We start from the raw sequence: 6,754 nt of genomic DNA, 5'->3' as shown, positions 1-6,754 counted from the left end.
AGAAATCCAAGAGGGCTTCTCAGGGGAGGAGGCGTGTAGTTTGGCTTAGATACAGAGGCTAGACAGGGGCCTGAGCAGATGAGTAGGGGACTGGGCATTTGAAGCCAAGAGTCTTGCACCTCCCTACCCCTTTCTTTGCACCCTCATACTCGAGCATTTATTAGCAACTTGTGCTAACCACTGAGCTAAGCTGACCTCCAAGTAATTAGAAAGCTTAAGTAAACCAACATCTGTGGATGAGAAAGGTGATTGAGGACCTACTGTTACAAAGGCAAGGTAATTTGAGGCTGTAATGACCTATGAGCAACTGTGTTCCAGCCTGGGAGACAGAATGTAAAAAAATAGTAATAACAGAAAGTATACATCAATCTCAATTTTTTTTTAAAAAGGCAGATGGTTTTACAGTTGTTTTATCAAAACTCAAAGAACAGGAAAGCCCACATTATTTCAACAAAGTCAGACCTTTTAAACAGATGATAGCTGCCCAAGTCATTTTTATGAAACTTCTTTATATCAAAACCTAAGTCTAAAAAGAGAAAAGTGTTGACCTTGATACGGGCTGTGTTAGGCAGAGATTTCAATGAAGTCCTCTCCGAAGAGGTGACATTTGATCTGAGACCTGAAGCACCAGAAAGAGGCAGCCAAGCCAGGAAGAGGCAGGAATGGGAAGGTCTAGGGAAAGACTGGTCCTGGCAGGCGGAACTGCAGTGGCAAAGGCCCAGCGGTGATCAGGAGCTTGGCATTTGGAAAAATAAAGAGTGTGTGTGACTGGACAGCATGAGCAAGTGGGCAGAGGAGGAGATTGTGATAGGGTGTGCACTGGTCAGGCCACCTAGGTCCTGGAGCCCACAGTGAGAAGCATGGGCTTGACTCTGAGGGCAAAGGAGAGCCACGGAGAGTTTGGGTAAAGGGGAAAATTGGCATTTAATTTTATAGCTTTTTGAAGTTTGTTTTGTTTTCTTAGAAACAAGGTCTCAGTCTGTTACCCAAACTGGAGTGCAGCTCAAAATATTTTCCAATTTATCTTGTGATTTTTTTTTGATCCAATGATTTAGAGGTGGGTTGTTAAATTTTCACATATTTTCAGATGTCCAATATTTCTTACTGTTGTTAGTTTCTAATTCTGTTTCAGTCAGATAACTTATTTGTTTTCCCTGTCTCTCCTGTCTTCTGATCCTGTTTTTCCATTGACTACCATTTTTAAAATAAACTTATTTCAGTGTGTCATTTACAATCCTATTTTAATTTTTTGCTCTATCTCTGAAGTGGTTGTTCCAGGGATTATAATGTGCTTTTCCATTTTTCCAACGAATGAAGAACGAAGTGATCGACTTCTTGCCTCTGCCGGGGATCTGAACCGCTGCCCCGAGGCAGTGGATGGAGGGTGTCAGGCGTGACATCAAGAGCTCTGCAGCCAGGGCCTGGGGCAACCTCCCGCTCCACCTCCCCAGAGCCTCGCAGCCAGCATCCCCAGCGGCCCGTGCGCCCCGGCCAGGCGGGACCTCAGCGCTGTGGCGGCCGCAGACCTCACCTGGGCAGTCCCCGGGCTGCATGCGGACCGCCGGGCGCCCAGGACCCTAGAGGCAACCAGCGGGCTGGATCTGCACAGCGGCCCTGGGGAATGGATGGTGTACAGGGGACAAAGCTACACACGTCTTTCATTTTGGAGGGGGGAAAAAATAAAAAACGGAAATGAAAGATAGAAAATGTGTGGGCTCTCTGTCCTTTCCTTTGCTCCTGAGCGCTCTCTGGGGTGGGGGGCTCAGCGAGCTTCAAGAGGTGGCCGAGATTCCCCCACCTCGCCCCCAGATCCCCGGGAGAGGTCAGCACGGCCCCTCCCGTGGGTGTCACAGAGACCGATGCGGGTCCCGCTCCCCGGGAAGGAGTGGGTCTGGGTCCAGTCCGCAGGACCCCCTCGCGGATGCTGACGCAGAATGGAGTTGAGGTGGGGGCAGCGCTGGACCCCAGGGTCCCTGCCTGCCTCCTGGGGAGCCCGGTGACCCAGGCAGCCCTGGTGAGGCCGCAGGAGTCTGGGCCCTAGCGACGCCCCTGGGCTCCCACAGGACGAATGTAGACGGTGAGGCCAAGGACGTCCTGCTGCCCTCGGGACTGTCCCTCCAGCCCCCAGCTTTCCATGGCTATTGGGCCCCCTCTGCAGAGGAGCAGGGGAGCCCACCCTGGATCGTGAGGCGCCGAGCTTGAGGGACCCCAGAGCTCCAGCCAGGCCGCTTTCTTTGCGGATGGTGAAGCTGAGGTCCCGAGGAGGGCAGGGGCAGGTCCCGGGCGCTCCTCAGGCAAAGGGAGCCGATTGAGGGGCTGGGGTCACAGGAGGGGCTTCTGCGACCTCTAGGGCCCTAGAGCCCGGGAGTATGAGAGACTGGGGGCCTTTCGTCCACCCCTGGGGCTGGGCAGACGCTCAGCCTGTGCAACCCGAAGCTGCTTCTGCCCAGTCCAAGCTGCGGCCCCTTTAAGAGGGGGTGGTGCTTCAGCCTGGCGCCAGGGAGGCTGCCAGCATGCAGGCCCCGATGGAAGCCGAGACTGCGCTTCGTGCGAGGCCCGGGCAGCATCGGCGGCGTGGTCAGAGCGAGTCTCGGAGAAGATGTGGTGGCTTCCGTTTGTTGGTGGAGGAGGTGGCAGGCCTCGGCGGTAAGTGGAGGGGGATGAACCCCACCTGGAACCCTCTGGGTCTCCCTACTCCTTCTCGGCCGCTCCCTGCTTTTGGGCCCTGACTTCTAAGTGGGCATCTGGGCCCGAGTCGTCAGCGTCGGGGCGGTTGTGGGATCCTGGCCTCGGCAGCGTCCACACCCCCGCCGGGAAGGCTATGCCCCTGTCCGACCCGCGTCCAGCCTATAGGAGCGCCCTGGCCCAGGGCCGGCGGTGAAGCGCTGGACTGGGTCCCTCCGAGCCCCACGGGCCTCTGAGCTGGGGCCTAGGGTTATTTTTTATGCCTCAGGACCTTTAGAAAGAGACCTCGCTAGAGCAGGGGACATCTGTAGTTTCAGTTCTTTGAGGAGTTTCCAGCTATTTAACTGTTTTCCATGGTGTGTACCCTAATTTTCATTTCCACCTACAGTGTATGAGTTCCCCTTTCTCCAAAACCAAACCCCCATTCCAATTTGTTTTTGTTTTTGTTATTTTGAGACGGAGTCTCGCTCTGTCTCCAAGGCTGGAGTGCAGTGGCGCCATCTCGGTTCACTGCAACCTCCACCTCCCGGTTTCAAGGAATTCTCCTGTCTCAGCCTCCTGTGTAGCTGGGACTACAGGCGCCCGCCACCACGCCCAGCTAATTTTTGTATTTTTATTTTTAGTAGAGACAGGGTTTCACGATATTTGTCAGGCTGGTCTGAAACTCGTGACCTCAGGTGATCCATCCGCCTTGGCTTCCCAAAGTGCTGGGATTACAGACGTGAGCCACGGCTCCCAGACCCTCCTATTTTTAAAACATTTTTCTAGGAATATTCAATAAGTGTGAGATTATCTGCGTGTGGTTTTGAATTACAGTATTCTAATGAATAGTTAATTTTGAGGACCTTATCTCTTATCTGTTGTTCAATTTTATATCTGTGCAGAATTGTCTTTTCAGGTTATTTGTGAATTATTAGATTGGATTCTTTTTCTACTTTGTAGTGTTTTTTTGTGTACACGTTAGTTGACAACTCCTCGTGAATTACATGATTGCCTGAAATTTTTGCATAATCTATGGGATGCTTTTTTATTTGGAAAGTAGTTTTCTTTGCTATGCAGAAACTTTTCACGTTGATGTAGTCCCATATGTTTTTTTTTTTGCGTTTTATGCGTGTCATAATGGTCACCCATATTAGAAAATATGCATCAGTAACAAAGCATTTAATTGTCAATGAGGTTTTTCTTCCAGGGTGTTTGTTTCTTTTCCTCTTTGCAAAGGTTAGCAGAGATTCAAGTGACCCAAAATATATGCTCAACCTGTGTTTTACTTAAGTAAACACAGTAATGTTTTTAAAAACATTTTGTGGTTTATGGTATTTTGTTTTGGCCTTCAGTTGATGGCGGGGGGGGGGCGGTTGATTTTCATACATCGTGTAAAATAAGGGTCCTGTTTCTCGCTTTTGCATCCGGATATCATTTTTCTCAAAGCTATTCATTGATCAGACTCTGCCTTCCACGTTGTGGTGTTCTTTATCAAAGTCAGTTGACTGTGTCCATATTTGTGTTGTTTTTGTCCTCCCTGTTTTTGTCCATAGCTCTAGGTATTTCTTTTTATGCAAGTACCATATATCTACTGCATAACTACAACTTGGCAATTTAATTTGATATCAAGGATTGTGAGTTCTCACTTTGATTGTATTTCTCAAGATTCCTTTAGATATTCATTGCTTTTGTGGTTCCCTGTGATTTTTAGCACTATGTATTTATTTCTGTTAATTTTTTTACAACATAAAGGGCCATAATTAGGGGTACATTTTTATACATATAAATTGGGTAATGATCAAATCAGGGTACTTAGGATCTCTATTCCCTCATACAGGTATTATTTTTGTGTAAAGAGAACATTCAAAATTCTCCTTGCTCTTTAGAAAAATGTAATACGGTTAAGTCCAGTCACCAGGCTGAGGAGAACACTCAGATTTATTCTTTTAATGTTAAGATAACTTTGTTTCCATAACCAATCCTTCTCCATTCCCCTTCTGTCTCCCGGACTCTGGTAACCAATATTGTGCTTTCTACTTCTTTAAGATAAACATCTTAAGATTTCACATGAGTGGTATCATGCAGTGTTTGTCTTTCTAGGCCTAGCTCATCACATTTAACATAATGTTTTCCAGGTTCATCTGGGTTGCTCTAAATGACACTGTTTGATTATTCTGATAGCCGAAGAATATTCCCCAGTGTATGTATATGAGAGTTTCTTGATCTCTTTATCTGTGGGTGAACAGGTAGGTTGAATGTATAGCCAGTAGTGGGACTGCTAGATGGTATGGTATTTCCTTTTTTTTTCTATTGTTTGCAGGACCCCCAACTGTTTTTTATAGTGTTAATACCAATTTACATTTCCACAAACAGTCCCCCTTTCTGGAAATTCATACTAGGAATTTTCTTTTTAAATATTTTAATCTTTTTGTGATGTTCATTCTAGTTGGAGTGAGATAAGATCTGAGAGTGGTTTTGATCTACATTTTTCTCATGAGTAGTAATGTTAACCACGTTTTTATAAATGTTGAATCTGTTTTCTGTCTTCTTTGCACAAATATCTACTCAGGTTATTTGCCCAATTTTGGTCTGGTTATTTCTCTGTTGTTTTGTTTTTTTTGCCAGCTGTTAGTGTTACTGGCTTGTGCCTTTTCAAAAGTAACCTGTTATCCACTGTATGTTTGCCCAAACTTTTCTTATAAGTTTTAGTATGCCTTTTCATTTTGTTCGTTCTTTCCTTTTTTGGGCACAAATTCTTCAGTTTGATGCGGTCCCACATGTGTATAATTTCTTGGTTAGTGTGCTATTGTTTACTAATCAAGAAAAAACAAAATCACTGCCAAAGCAGTCCATTGTCAGTGATTTTTCCCTTGTATTTTTGTTACTTTTTGCAAACCGTGAGCATACATCCAAGTTTCCCTAAATATACACACACTCGTGGTTGTGTTTATAAGAGCTTTATGGTGGCAAGTTTTGTGAATTATTTCTGTATTATTTAGTACCACACATTTTGTATTATTTAGTACACTAAATATATTTTGTATTATTTAGTATAAATACAAAATAATACAAAATAAAAATATTTTTTATTATTTAGTACACACTATTTGTATTATTTAGTACCACACTTTTTGCAAACCGTGAGCATACATCCAAGTTTCCCTAAATATACACACACTCGAGGTTGTGTTTATAAGAGCTTTATGGTTACAAGTTTTGTGAATAATCTTTAATCCTTTTGAGTTAAAGTGTTTTTTTTGGTACCACAAGAGTCCTGTATTATTTAGTACCACAAGAGTCCTGTATTATTCTTTTGCATATGGATATCTAGTTTTGGAAACCTTCCCCATTGTGTTGTTTTGGTGGTGTTTTGAAAAATGTGTTCACTCTGTGTAAACTTGTGTTTATTATTGAGTGCCCTCATTTTGCTCACTGGTCTGTGTTTCTCTGTGTATGCCAGTAACATATGGAATGGTTAACTAGGGATTTTCGTTTAATTAGAACTCAGGGAATGTGATGCAGCCCATATGGTTTGTATTTCTCAGGATTGCTTTAGAAATTCAGGGTGTTTCATATTTCCACATAAATTTTGGCATTGTTTCTTTGTATTTCTTAAAACACTATTTGCCATATACTAAGTGTATATAAGTAGAGGGTACAAGGAAGATTTCGATACATGTATATGTTGAGTAATGAAAAAATCAAGTTATTTAGCATCTCTTCACCTCATAGTTACTACTTTTTGAGTGGTAACAACATTCAGAATCTTTCCTTCTAGCTACTTTGAAATATATGATAGATTTGTATTAAGGCTAGTCACCCTGCTGTAGAATAGAAGACCAGAATTGATTACTGTCATCTAAGAGTAACTTTGTACCCATTACTGATTCCTTCCCAGACCCTCTCCACCTCCCCAGCAGCCTCTGGTAATCCCTATTGAACTTTATACTTCTAGGAGATAAAGCTTTTTTCAGTCTACATGTCTGAGATCACGTGGCATGGGACTTTCTCTACCAGTCTCATTTGTTGGACCTGATGTTCTCCAGGTTTCTTCATGTGGCTGCAGATGGCAGGATTTCCCAAAGCT

Source organism: Pan paniscus, chromosome 16 (assembly GCF_029289425.2).
Source record: "Pan paniscus chromosome 16, NHGRI_mPanPan1-v2.0_pri, whole genome shotgun sequence".
Lineage (NCBI taxonomy): Eukaryota > Metazoa > Chordata > Mammalia > Primates > Hominidae > Pan > Pan paniscus.
This window is presented reverse-complemented; position numbering follows the sequence as displayed.